This window comes from Camelus bactrianus, chromosome 34 (assembly GCF_048773025.1).
Source record: "Camelus bactrianus isolate YW-2024 breed Bactrian camel chromosome 34, ASM4877302v1, whole genome shotgun sequence".
In the NCBI taxonomy this organism is placed as follows: Eukaryota; Metazoa; Chordata; class Mammalia; order Artiodactyla; family Camelidae; genus Camelus; species Camelus bactrianus.
The window spans coordinates 1,264,489-1,278,859 of record NC_133572.1 but is presented as its reverse complement, the minus strand read 5'-3'; the positions used below and the strand labels follow the sequence as shown (position 1 = coordinate 1,278,859).

The 14,371-nt window shown below is 50.0% G+C and overlaps 1 protein-coding gene and 1 pseudogene across 3 annotated transcripts in view; one reads left to right on the top strand and one right to left on the bottom strand.

Moving 5' to 3' along the window:
• WNT5B (Wnt family member 5B) overlaps positions 1–14,371 on the top strand; it is a 79,085-nt gene that overhangs the window by 42,261 nt on the left and 22,453 nt on the right. The window lies entirely within an intron of this gene.
• LOC123619837 (U6 spliceosomal RNA) lies at positions 11,738–11,862 on the bottom strand (annotated as a pseudogene).

Sequence of the window (14,371 nt, the reverse complement as noted above, 5' to 3'; positions counted from 1 at the left end):
CACTCGCGGGTTCCACACGTGCTGTGACAATGAGGGTCACTGTTCCGGGGCACATGTGGGTTGGCACTCCTCCCCTGGGGCGGATCTGTGCTATGCCATGGGTCTCCCCATCACTGCTGCCTAAACTTTTGCCTTCAGCGCTCCATGCAAGTGGCTTTTCCTGTTGTTCTGTGGATGTGTTTGTGTTGATCTCAAGTGCTTAATCCAAAACACCTTAATCCTACCTAGCACGGAACACAGTGCTCCACCGCATACCAGGGGCCGGCGGGGGGCTGTGTAAAGGAGGGCTGAGGCGAGAGAAGGAGCTTAGCTGGCCTGCCCCGGCTCCAGACAGGCCACTGCTCTCCTGAGAAGTCCTGCGGAAGTTCCTGGAAGCACTTTCCCTAGAAGCTGACTCCCTGCTCCTCGTTCTAGCAAAACTTTTTTTTCAGTCGAACTCTAGAATTTTACTCATACAGGGCCTTTTGCTGAAGGCCATCAAACATACACTGTGAGGATTCTCAGCAATATGAGTTTTTCATGTTCAGTAAATAGGAAACGCCAAGAAGCAGCAGGTGAGCCATCTCGGGGCACCAAGGGAGTACCTCCCCTTTCTGGTCTCAGTTTCCTCCTGTTACACGGGGCAGACGGACTGGACAGTCCGCAGGGATCCTTGCCACAGCAAGCCTCTCTGAGTCCCTCTGTGTCCTCAGTTGCTCATTGTTCAAATGCAGGCCCGACAGTAGGGATGGCTCTGCACGCACTGGCTTCTTGGGGGTTTTGGTTTTGGCTGTGATTTGGGACAGAAATCATAGACCAGAGTCTGATTGTCTGGAAAAGATGGATATCGACCTAGAAGACCTGTGGGGAGCTGCTCGTTCTGAGCGCGCGTTGAGGTTTTCCTGTGTGATTCAGCAAGCTGTAGCCAAGGTGGAGTTGTTTTCTGAATGAGCACAGAACTGCAGAAGCAGAGGACATAGTTCTGTGTGGAGAGGCACCAAAGCTTTACCAAGAATTTTGAAAACACTTGTTTTTCAAATAGGGTTTGTTTTTCATCTCAGTGGGGCTTGGGAAAATTGAGAGGCCCAACCCAAAGGTCAGTCTGACTTAAGGTTGCAGACGTCCTCACAGAGAGGGAAGATCTGGCAGGGAAGATCAGAAGGGACCTGTCACTTTTCAACTCCTCATTCAAGAACATAAATGTCCGCAAGGGGGAGGGTACAGCTCAGTGGTAGAGCGCGTGCTTAGCAGGCATGAGGTCCTGGGTTCAGTCCCCTCCTCTAAAAATAAATAAATAAATAAAGCTAACACCCCCCCCCACAACAAAAGTGTATGTGTCCACAAATGAACTCATCTACAAAACAGAAACAGACTCACAGACATAGAGAACAAACATGGTTACCAGGAAGTAGAGGGGGTGGGAAGGGATAAATTGGGAGTCCGAAAATTGCTGTCTTGATTGTGGCCGTGGTTTCATGGGTGTATACGTCTATCAGAGTTTAGCCAGTTGTGCATCTGAAATATGTGTAGTTGACTGTACAGGCACCAGACCACAATAAACGTGTTAAGCAAAAAAAAAAAAAGAATATGTGTCCAAAAACAGTGACCCAGAGTCTAGCTGGCGGGTGTTGGATCAAAGGCGTTAAAATATGTTGCGTGTGTTTCATCTTAACTCTAACGTACCCACGGCACAGTGCCTGCTGTGTGGTGTGCGAGAGCAGAAACAATGATACAGTGTCTGGATGAAAGACTCCAGGAGTTCTGGGCCACCAACAGCAGTGGACGTCTGAGGTCTATAAGAGGGCGCCTTTCCAGCTACTTTGCAACTTCAAGATTTCTCGAGAACAGCATACATTCTATTCCTAAGTCGTTCTAAGCAGGAGAGTATCCCGGGGCACGGCTCAGGGAGGGAGAGTGACTGCAAATAGAAGCCTTAACTAGAAGCAACAGCAGAATAACCTGACTGAGTAAAGGGCAAAGGGTCTGGACAGACATTTCTCCGAAGAAGACACACAGGTGGCCAACAAGCACAGGAAGAGGTGCTCAGCATCGCTGGTCACTACAGAGACAGCCATCGAGACCGCAGTAAGATGCACCTCATGCCCATGAGCATGGCTGCTGCTGATAAAACAGAAAATGGCGAGTGTTGAGGAGGCTGAGGGCTGGAAGCCTGGTGCTCTGCTAGTGGGAATGCAGAATGGCACAGCTACTTGGGGAAGCAATATGGCTTCTCCTCAAAAACTTAAAAATAGAACTGCCCTATGAGCCAGCAACTCCACTTCTGGGTATATATCAAAAGAAAATAAAACAGAGTCGTGAAGAATGTCTACATCTATATAACAAGTTCACAGCATTATTTGCAGCAGCCAAAAAGTGGGAGTAACCTGAGTGCCTGTTGATGGATGATGGATAAACAAAATGTGGTCTGTGCACACGGTGGAATATTATTCAGCCCTGAAGAGGAAGGAAGTCCTGACACAGGCTACTACAACATGGAGGAAACTTGAGGACATTATGCCAAGTGAAACAGGCCAGACACAAAAGGACAGATACTGTGTCGTTTCACTTACATGAAGTATGAAGAGTAGTCAAAACCACAGAAACAGAAAGTAGAAGGGTGGTTGCCAAAGGCTGGGGGAGGGACAGTTGTTTATGGAAATAGAGTTTCAGTTTTGCAAGATGAACAATTTGGGAAATTTGTTGCACAATATACTTAACACTACTGAGTCGTACACTTTAACATGATTAAGATGGTTAAGTTTTATGTTATACGTGTTTTTACCACAATTAAAAACGAAAAGATTTTAAACAGACCAAACATCCTGAAATAAAGATGTAAATAAATAGGAAAGGTGGGTGAAAATTGTTCTCACATCAGCACCTTGCCAGGAACACCCTGAAATGTTTGTGTGCTCTCCCCCGAGTTGTTTGTTTGCTGTGTCCCTTAGACAAGGGCTTTATCCACCCCAATGAAAATGAGGGCTTGAATCTGGGTAGCTGGAGGCACAGTCCAGTTTGTGTCAAGCTGGAAAAACTCATGCAAGAGAAATGGGGTGCTATTAATAATCACCCCCAGATGAGTGGACACTCCTTCCTCCTACTCTGCAAATGGGGTTGCCATTTGAAATTTGTAATTTGCAGCTGTTGAGTTTGATGTATGTTTTCATACATAGGCACCGGACCAAAGGCTTACAGAGCTGTTGGCCCAATAGCCCCACAGATCAGCAGTGATTTGTTAATGTTCACAAGCTGCTAGGTGCTTGTTACGAAACAGGTAGATACGACAACCCTAAACTAAAAACCAGCCATCTCCAAGCACGTAGTGCTTGGCAGCGTGGGTTTTCTCTCCCCGATCGTTCGGGAGGTGGTCACACAGCTGGCGCGCGCCACCGCTGTGTGTCCCGGAGTGAACGAAGGCGCAGAGGGTGTTTCTGCCTCTAAGGCCTCAGGATCCAGGGATGCGCTAGAAAACAGTGACCCTGTTTGTCAGGGGTGTACGTGCCAATGGAGTAACGGTGGTAAATAAAGTGTTTTCAGTTTAGAAGACCACTGCAGAGATGCCTCGAATTTGAATAGGTGTCGGTGGGAGGAAGGTCACTGCGTGGGGTGGCACCTTACGTAGAGAACAGGCTGGGTTTTCCTTACGGGTTTAGGGGGAAATAACGCTCTCGTAGCAAACATACGGTGACATACTTTGTTTTGGTTCCTCAGTATTGAAGCATCAGGTCAATTTTTAAAATCACCTTTTCAAAGAATTCTTAACTTTTTTCTTTTTAAAAAAATTCTCTTTCAAGAATAAGAAACCTTCATTTTAACTCGTGTTTGTCTGGAACTGGAATTTGGCTTCTGAAGGTAGAAATTTTGGGCTCTGGGGGAGGGAACCAGCTTAGTGGCAGAGCGCGTGCCTGGCGTGCGTGAGGTCCTAGGCTCAGGCCCCAGCACCTACATTAAGAAAATAAATAAATAATATTTTCATTCATGGTTGGCTACTGTTTTCATAACGGAGATTGCCTTGAAAAACCTTGTTTTTAAATCAGCTGGCTTTCTCCTCATTTCCCCCCCTCCAACAATAGAGCCTGGTGCTGCACACCCCTGGGGGGTGGAAAGGGGGAGCCATGCAGAGATTGCCTGCCCCCAGGGAGGCCCTGGCCCGGGGGGGCTGATGTGCCTGCGACCCAAGGCCCCTGAGCAATCACGGCTCCCCAGGCGGCAGCGCAGGGGAGCCAAGTTTCCAGCAGACTTGCCCTCCGACGTCCTGCACTGGAATCCGGGCTCTCCCATGATCCTTGCATGATCTCTGGCAAAGTGACTGAAATGCTCTGAGCTTCAGTCTCCCCATTTTAGAGATAGAAAAAGTAGTTCCCGGTCACTGAGCTGTTGGGAGAATTCACTGAGAAAACCCGCGCACGGGGGAGGAGGGTCCTGGCGCGGAGCCCGGCCCCTAGCAGGGACCTCATCCACGCTGCTTCTGGTTTTTCCTTCTATAAATATGCCATCCAAAAAAAGCGCCACACAGATGTGCCCCCAAATTGTACAGATACATGCTTGCTGACAGTTAAGCATTTTTTTAATGCTGTTTCCTGTTTTTAAGAAACGTGCAGGTTAAAGGCGAGGAAACAGCAACACAGGAGCATCGTGAGACGGTGCTTCACGGAGCGCGAGCCCTCGGTCTTCTCCTCCTGAGTCAGGGAGGGCACGTGTTCCGTTCAGTCCCCAAGACAGGGTCCCGGACGGATGTGCGTCCCCTGGCCCTGACCTCGGCTTCCACCACCAGCTCGCACGCTTTCCTTTGCTCAGAGCAGTGGTTCTCAAACTTGAGCCTGCGTCAGAGCAGCCCGGCAGACGTCTGGTCCAAAGGGCTGGGGGGTCCGAGGAGTTGCATTTCCAGCGGGTTCCCAGGGGTGCTGCTGGAAGAACCTCCCAGCTTTCCTTCTTCTGCTTTAAAACTTTTCTTAAATTATGTAATTTATATAATTATAATATATATAATTATAATTCTTGAAGGCTCTCCCTTTGTAGTGAAGTTAAGATAACATAGGGGGAAAGAAAAGCCTGTGTTCCCAGCCACCATGTTTTGCCTTTCAGTCCGAAGTTTTCCCCGTGATGTAGTAAAGGACCACGGGGTCTCGGTCAGACGGATTCTGGGTTAAAACCTTGATTTTGTCACTTACTAGCTCTGTGACTTTGTGTCCCTCGCCTTTGGTTGGGGGCAGTAATTAGGTTTATTTATTTATTTATTAATGGAGGAACTGGGGATACTGGGGACTGAACCCAGGTCCTCATGTACGCTAGGCATGCGCTCTACCACTGAGCTGTCCCCTCCTTCAGCTCTGTGACTGTGGACAAGCTGTGTAACCACTCAGAGCCTCGGCTTTCTTGTCTGTAAAATGGGACTAGTGGTGTCTGTATGTGGGAGTTTGCGAGGATCGAGTGGAGGTGTCCTCTTAGGGCAGCTCCTGCCATGAAGGCGGCTGGCATTTATTGGGCTTTTCTTGTGTACGGGCTGTTCTTTAACGGACTTTCCGTGTATAAACTTACCAGCTCCTCACAACAGCTCACCTGCACAACTATGAAATGGGTTCCATCATCACCTCCATTTATAGGTCAGGAGGCCACAGCCCAGAGGGGTCACTTGCTCAAGACCAGACAGCCAGCAGCACTGGAACTTGAGCTCTGAGGTCTAGACCCAGCGACCCCTTTCCAAACTGCTAGGCTCCGCTGCCCTAACGACGTCAGTGTGTCATCCCACCTTGCTGGGATGCGGTTTCTGTGTGGCACCAGATACGCAGGGTCCATGAAAGCAGTGGTTGCCAGGGAACGAGATGCTGACTCCTCCATGAGCAGTGGTGAGGGGTGGCTTTCCTGCAGGAAGCCTGAGGCCCTAGGGGATTACCCAGGGTAGGTCTGTGTGTGTGTTTGTGTGTGTGTGCATGTGTGTGAGAGAGACAGACAGACAGATGGACAGAGGGTGTGCGTGTGCTCACTGTGGGTGCGTGTGCTGATGCCCGGGGGTGGTCAGCTGCTCCAGCTGGATGCCTGGCTGGCTGGCTGGCTGTGGCCCTGCGTGGTCCCCGACGAATGTGCTTGTGTGTGATCATGTCACCCTCTAGTGGTCACTTCCGTATTAGCCCTTTCTCCACGGAACAGCCCCCTCTTGGTGCTGTGACCTTGGGGCTGGCAGGGGAGAGGGGCAGGATGAGCAGGGGAGCAGGGCTAGCCCTCCCCTGCAGAGAGAACGGGCTGGGCAGGGGGGAAGGCAGAGCAGCTGGAGAGCGGAGGCGCTCCTGCACGCCGGCCCTCTCCAGACCTTCAGTGCGGAAGGCCCCAGGGGTGGAGAAGGACTGTTTGTAACCAGTTCAAGTCTCTTTTCCAAGGGAAGTGGGCAGAGGCCGTGGGACTCACAAGGGCTGACTCAGTCCCAAACCCTCCCCCCGGGGGCAGCGGGCTTCACTGCTTCCCCAGAGCCCGAGGGCTGTGCCCTCTCCACCAGTAAAGGTCGTTTTTGTCAGGATCCTCATGGGTCTGTCGTGTCTTGATAAATATTTCAAAGGCAAGGAGGGCCTGAGACCCATCTTGCTCAGGACTGGCTGTAACTCCAGGCCTGGGACTCTGCTGTCCGCCGCCTGAGGAGCCGGTGGGTGAAGGTTCTCCCCTCTGGAACGGAGCTGGCGCGGAGCCGGGCTTTGCCAGAAGGTCCCATTTGGAGCATTTACATTTCTTACCCGAAGTCAGACCCCGACGAGGAGCACTCGGGATTCACAGCCCCGAGTTCACAGCCAGGACCCTTTTCTGCCAAGAGGATAGGGTTAAAGGTGAAAAAAACCAGTCACCATCTCAAGGGGTAAAAAACCACAATCCAGCCTCGCTGGTGTTACCTCTTCACGCCCCAGAAAAGGTGGCTGAAGCTGGAGATCACAGTCACGTCTGTCCTGCGAGACGCTGCTTTCCTGAGTGCCAGCTGTTCCCCAAGAGGTCGCACCCGCCAAGCGTGGCCTCCCTGCCCCCCACTTCCCGCGTCAGGGCGTGAAAACCGCACAAAAACCCTGTCCAGGTTTCTCCTACAACGACTTGTCTCAGTCCTGAGACCTAGAGTTCAGCGAGGTTCTTTGTCTGTGGTTTACTGTTTATTTTTAAGCTTCATGTACCAGCTAAGGCCAAAAAGTTCAAGTACCTGACCTGAGTCACCTGTGCGTGCTGGACCGTCAAGGATTCCTTGGTTTGGCCGCTTGAGGGGACCAAGCCCAAGCTGGGCACACTTGGGCGTGAGAAGGAAGCCCAGGGGTGGCACATGCTTCCCTCTAGAGCTCCGAGGGCACCGTGTGGACGTGCAGGGACAGCGCCTGGTTTTACAGATGGAGAAGACAAGGCATAGAAGTGGCTTTCTTGGGGTCCCGGGGTCTCCCTGGGGCCACAGAGCCTCTCGGAGCCCCTTGCACCCCGTGTTTCAGGGAAGCGCTCTGCCTTTGGAAGGACAGTCAGATGTGGGCAGAAGCCCATAGGAGTGTGACTGATCACTTTGCCCCGAGCGATTAGGTTGCTAACTGATGGAACCACAGCGGAGGAGGGAAATCAGACGTTCTAAGCAGAGGGACCACGTGAGTGGCTGCAAAAGTGCTGCGGGGAAGTGGAAACCACTGACTTCGGGATCTTCCTGAAGCCTGGCCCCCCAGTCCTCTGATCGTATGCCTGTAAGTGTTAGAAGTTTGACATGAATTTGACACAACATTGTAAAATGACTATAACTCAATAAAAAAAATGTAAAAAAAAAAAAGTTTGACGTGCTTTGAGAAATAATACATAAGCTAAGAAGTTGTCCTAGTTGGCAAAGCGGAAGGTGAGTGAGCCTCATGGGGACCTCGGCAGCCTGGGTCTTACACCTCCCTGGAGGAGTAACTCTCCCAGACTTCAGACACTACTGCAGACCTACAGTCATCAAAACTGCGTGGTACTGGCACAAAAACAGGCATATGCATCCACGGAACAGAAGAGAGAGCCTGGAATTAAACCCACACGCCTGTGGTCAGTCTTCGACAAAGGAGGCAAGATTATACAATGGAGAAAAGACAGCCTCTTCTGCAAGTGGTGTTGGGAAAACTGGACAGCAGCACGTAAATCAGTGAAGTTAGTTAACACTCCCTCACTCCATACACAAAAATAAACTCAAAATGGCTTAAAGACTTAAATATAAGACAGGACACTATAAACCTCCTAGAAGAAAACATAGGCAAAACATTATCTGACATAAATCTCAGCAATGTTCTCCTAGGGCAGTCTACCCAGGTGATGGAGATAAAAGCGAAAATAAACAAATGGGACCTAATTAAACTTACAAGCTTTTGCACAGCAAAGGAAACCATAAGCAAAACAAAATGACAACATACAGAATGGGAGAAAATATTTGCAAATGATGTGACTGACAAAGATTTAATTTCCAGAATATATAAACAGCTCATACACATTAACAACAACAACAACAAAAAAACAAACAACCCAATCCGAAAATGAGCAGAAGACCTAAACAGACATCTCTCCAAAGAAGACGTACAGGTGGCCAACAGACACGTGAAAAAACACTCAATATCACTAATTATCAGAGAAGCAAATCAAAACTACAATGAGGTATCACCTCATTCAAAAGTCCACAAACAAGAAATGCTGGAGAGGCTGTGGAGAAAAGGGAGCCCTCCTACACTGTTGGTGGGATTGTAATTTGGTGCATCCACTGTGGAAAACGGTACGGAGATTCCTCAAAAAAACTAAAAATAGACTTACCATTTGATCCAGCAGTCCCACTCTTGGGCATATATCCAGAGAAAACTCCAGTTTGAAAAGATACATGCACCCCAGTTTTCATAACAACACTATTTACAATAGCCAAAACACATAGCAACCTAAATGTTTGTCAACAGCTGAAAGGATAAAAAAGATGTAGTGTATATACACAGTGGAATACTACTCTGCCATAAAAAAGAATGAGATCATGCCATTTGCAGCAACATGGATGGACCTGGAAATTGTCATTCTAAGTAAAATAAGCCAGACAAAGACGAATACAATATGATATCACTTATATTTGGAATCTTAAAAAATGACACAAATGAACTTATTTACAGAACAGAAACAGACTCACTGACATCGAAAACAAACTTATGGTTCCAGTGGGGGAAAAGATGGGAGAATAAATTAGGAGTTTGGGATTTGCAGATACACAGTACTGTATATATAATAGATAAACAACAAGGTCCTGCTGTACAGCACAGGGCAATACATTCTTGTAATAACCTATAGTGGAAAAGAATCTGAGAAAGAATATGTGTGTGTGTGTGTGTGTGTGTGTGTGTGTGTGTGTGTGTGTGTGTGTATAACTGAATCACTATGCTGCACATCAGAGACTAACACAATATTGTAAATCGACTATACTTCAATTAAAAAAAAATAACAAAAAAGACATGGAGCTTCTGCTTCCTTAGGCTACAGCTAAGATCTGACCATCATTATTTTCAATATAAACATAGCATTTATTAAAAACACCTTTTAAGGTGACATAAACCAACAGAAAGCTATGACCACCATATAAATTAATATGTAACTAATGCTTTTCTGTGTTACATAGTGTAACATAGGAAGTGCGTAAGATTTGAGCACTTCTTAATCCTTCACCAGCATAAAGAATCCCATGGTTGAAGGGCAGAAGGACACATTAGGGGTGTGGGGTTAACAGATACAAACTGCTACAAAATGGATGAGCACAAGAGGATACTTTATAGCACAGGGAATTACAGCCATTGTCTGTAATAGCCTGTAATAGAGTATAATCTGCAGAAATACTCAACCACTATGCTGTACACCTGAAACTAAGACAATATTGTAAATCAACTGTAATTTTTTAAAAAATTGCCTTTTTTATCATCAGGACATCTTAAAATTATCCAGGGCTCTAGAAGAGCTGGTTATTCAATTCTGATACATGGATCGTGTTCCAATGTTTGTTTCTTTGCTGTTCTGTCTTTCTTTAAAAAAAAAAAAAAATCTTTTTTTTTTATTCTGATCATTCAAATTCTAAGACAAAGCTGGAAAAGGGAGCGTTGAAGACCTGAAAATAACATTGTTCACCATTGCTGTTCTACCAGGAAAAAAATAGTACCCCCCCCCAAAAAAAGTGTAAAAGTTGGAGGGAATTAAATTTGCAGTGTTACCCGTGAGAAGGCACCCGGATTCCACACGAAAGCCAAGCTGCTTCCCACCCATCTCTAAACATGACAGATGCAAACACGAGGCGGCCGCAGGTTGCAGCCTGAGTGTTTTCTTAAACATTTCTTAGATGTTAGGGATCCTGAAAGACTGGGCAAGCAGAATGTTCTGTCCTGAATGACTGTCTCCTGGTCCTGTTCAGAACGTCTCCTAGTTCCTTCTCTAGGGGACTGCCCCCACCCCCACCCCTCCCCTCCCCTAACTGGGCAAACTATCTCTAAACATCAAAACAACACCAACAGCAACAAAACAGCTTCTAGAAAGGCCTGTTAGAGGTCCAGCCGGGCTCTGCTCTGCCGCCTTCTGCAGCGTGTCAGCCTGGTTTGCTTTGAGGTTCATGGACCCGGATCCGGGGGTGGATTCGTGGATGTACACAGTGTAAAATTCCTCAAGCTGTGTACTTAAGTCTTGCGTGCGTTACTCTGTGTATATTTTGTTTCCTTCCTTTTTAAGGTGTTTCAATCAGAGGGGGCTTAACAGGTCAAGGGGACTTTACTTCTGTGAGTAGATTATCCCAAATCCTGTTTGTTCAACTGACTAACCAAACAGGTGGGGGTCCTGCCGCAGCCCTGCCCGGCATTGCGGAGGGCCCGGCCCGGGCACCCCCTCGCCTGGGCCGGCCTCGCCCTCCCTGCGCCTGCCTGGTCTGCGGGGCTCCCTGAGCCGGGGCGGTGACCCTCTGGTTCCGCGTCACCCGCAGGCATCTGCTCGCCCGCGCCCTGCGGCCCCTGGTGCAGCGTATGCAGTTGACACTGGATAAATGCTGACTTTCAGTCTGACTTTCCTTTGGTTAATATGCATTGGAAGGAGAGAGAGGGAGAAGGAGGCTGTCTTTTAAAGACGAGACCAGTGGGTCTGTGTGTCGGGAGCACCCGGGATGGGCAGGACGCACAAACGTCCCGCTGCTGCCTCTGCGCAGCGCTCCACACCCCTCCCCTCTGAGCGGGGCGGGACCCCGCGCTCGCTGGGCTCTGCTGTGTGGTTTTCCGTGGACTTTTTGGTCACCGATGTCGGCTTCCAAGGGGGTGTGTGTGGTTTCTCTCGACACGAACACAAGCGCCTTTTCCCGCTGAGATTTCCCGAGGGGTCCGGTCACTTTCAGCTGGAAGTCGCCATGGGGATGCTCTGCCATTTTCACTCGTTTCAGCCGCGGGTGAGAAGCACAGGCCTCTCCGTGGGGCGGCGGGGGCAGCCTCTCCTGTGCCGCCAGGAGGGCACGGATGCCCCGGCAAGGCTCCCAGCCACCACCTGCATCTGCTGGTGGCGCATCAGAGCATCGGATCGCGCCGTCTTGCCTGTTACCGCCGCCCCAGGTGGTGGCGTCCCCAGGCTGGGGCCCTGTGCAGAGGATCAGGTACACTCCTCCTTGTTCTCGCTCCTGCTAATGTGTCCTTGATTTGAACCCAGGGGGCACTGGCTACTCGGCATTTTTTGCAGAGGGTCCTCATTAGAATTTCCTTCTGTCAGTTTTTAAAATCTACTTTTTCGTTGAAGTATAACGAGCACGTAAAAGAGAGGCCTTATTGTGAATTTGCGTGTCATCCTTGCACAGAGGCCGTGCTGGTCTCCAAGACACGTGCAGAAGACGCAGACCTTCTCTGCATCCTTCCAGTTTTACGGCTGGAAAAGCTGCAGGAGCGCTTAGATCTGTTATTGTAAACTAAGGTTCTGACTGCTTTGGAAACCCAGTGTTGTTCTGCTTTGCTGATGGAACCCAGATGGCAGCAGAGAGTGGCTTTTCTCTCACCATCTGAACCACTGCACGTGCAGACATCACCTGGACGCAGAGGGTGACGTCGGGGCAGGGCTGTGAGCGCGGGGCAGGGTTGGCTTTGGGGAGACCACAGAGCCAAAAAAACGCCTCCTGATCTACACCTCCACCCTCTGTGCGACGGCAGCGCACATTGAGTTACAGGGTTACAGGCTGTCTTCGGCCAAAACACGTCTTTGAGCTAGCATTAGCCGGGCAGAGCCAGGGTCTCCCCAGCCCATCTGCCCCCCACGTCATCACAGGCAGTGTCTGTTTAGGGCTCCTCCGTAGACTCTTTACTCCTGGACAAGTCGGAAGGGGCTCTCCGGATCCTGGGTGGAATTTGTAGCCCTTTTGACACTGGGTGGGGCTGTCTCAGGAAGAGAGAAGACACGGAGCCCACGACGCTCTGCTTCCGCTGGTTTAGCGCGTAAGGGGAGGCAGGCGTGCTCTGGGAGGCCCAGCGCAAACCTACATTGCCACACATTGCCGGCGGGGGAGCTGGTGCCCGCTCTGGACAAGATCCTCTGGCCTCTGGCTGGCCGCTGGCTGGAAGGCTCGGGCACTGATAACCCCACTCCCCGCTTCGGTCCTGCCTCAAGTGCTCTAATCTTGAAACGAAATGACCTATGAACGAGGAAGCACAAATGGCTAATAGCCATCTAAAAGTCACGCCTTTGCTGATAACCAAAGAAACGCAGTGCAAAATGAGATAGTATTTCCTACCCATCACAAAGGAAGGTTTTTGTTTAAGGGTACTGTCCAAACATCTTAACTCACTTTGTTTTTCAAAACCAAAAACTCCTTCAGTGTTCCATCAGGCTTTCCCTTCATGAAAGGGTGGACATTTTTTAAACAATTTCTTTGGACAGCATACTAAATTGCCCAGTGGACTTAATGAGCCAAGTTAACCGGATTGGTTGACAGGTCAACGGCTGCCAGGGGTGTCAGGGCTGGAGGGGTGTTAGGGCTCATATGGGTCAAGGCTTTATCCTCGCCGGGGGGAGTCGGGGCGCGGGGCAGGTGCGCTGCTTGTCTGGGTCACACAGGCACGAAGGGCTGGACCTGCCCTAGCAAAACGCGATTGCTGTTCATTCGGTCTTGCGGCCGGTGAATGGCTTAGGATAGGATTCAGCCTTTTTTTCTTTTTAAAACCCTCTGTGGTGATGTGCTCCACTGTCTCCCCAGACAGAAAAAACGTCGTCGACCTCACAGAGCTGAAATCAGGCGGCGTCTCCCTGCTCGCTGTCTGTCCTTGTGTGGCTGGACGCCTCTCTGAATTTTTTTGTTTTAATTCTTATGTGTTTATTGAAGTGTGGTCGACTTACGGTGTTGGTTTCAGGTGCACTGCAACGCCTCTCTGCCGTCTTAATGACGGTTGCCGTCCATCCACAGTCGCAGTCCCTTCCATAGACTTGGAAACCACGTGAGCAAGTAGAAACACACATAAGGTGTTTATCGTCCAAAAGGGGATTTTTTCAAGTACGTGGATGAGTCTGTTCCTAAGCAGCGTAGGGCTGGAAGAGTTTGTGTTCACTAAGGTAGTAACAGCGCCTGTAATGGACAAACGCCAGGTGTAAGCTGGCTCTAAAGCCATGGGTGCGTTACTAACCCGCGTGGAAACCGAGGTGCGTGTTCCTTGTTGGCGGGCGGCTCCCCAGCTGGCAACTCGGGGACCGTGGGGTCGTTGTCTCCTGACTCTGGCTTTAGTCCTCACTTGAAAGCCACCACGCTTGTCAGAAAGAGCACGGGGGACTGCTTGTCGGAGGTCCCGTGAAGGGCCAGGCCTGGAAGTTGCCTGGACCCAGTCGCGTCACCATCTGATGACATCCCAGAGCCGCGGAGGCTGGAAAACGTAATCGGGCCGTGGGACCAGCACGTCAGCTCTGCCGCTAGTAGCTCTGAGTGCGCAGAGGGGGAAGATGTCACGGGGTGACGGCCCATCTCAGCAAGTACAGAGATGCCCAGGAATGCGGAAGTTGTTCATATTGTTTCCACTCTGAACTATAACTTCTGTTAATCGTAATGAAGGCGTTTCTGCCGACTCATCCTGCGTGTACGCGCCTTCGCGCTGAGTGGTTTCTTCAGTCAAGTGGCGATTCTTTCGAATTGGTGCCGTGTTTACGAGGGGGCCAGATCCCCTGGATCAGACCTGTGCCAACCACCCAGTGTCGCCTCGGGGACGAGTGTAAAGGTGGCGAGCTCTCCCCAGAGCCACAAGCGGACGCGCTGCCATCAGAATTCTTTATCCAGTTTGGCCATGACTGAGGCCGGTGGTCGGGAGGCCCGTGCTGATGGTTGGTGCCCCCCCGGACATTTGTCACCCTCGTGGCCAACAACGCAGGGACCCCGCCTCCTCCCATCCTCCCGCTCAGGCTGACACATCCTCTT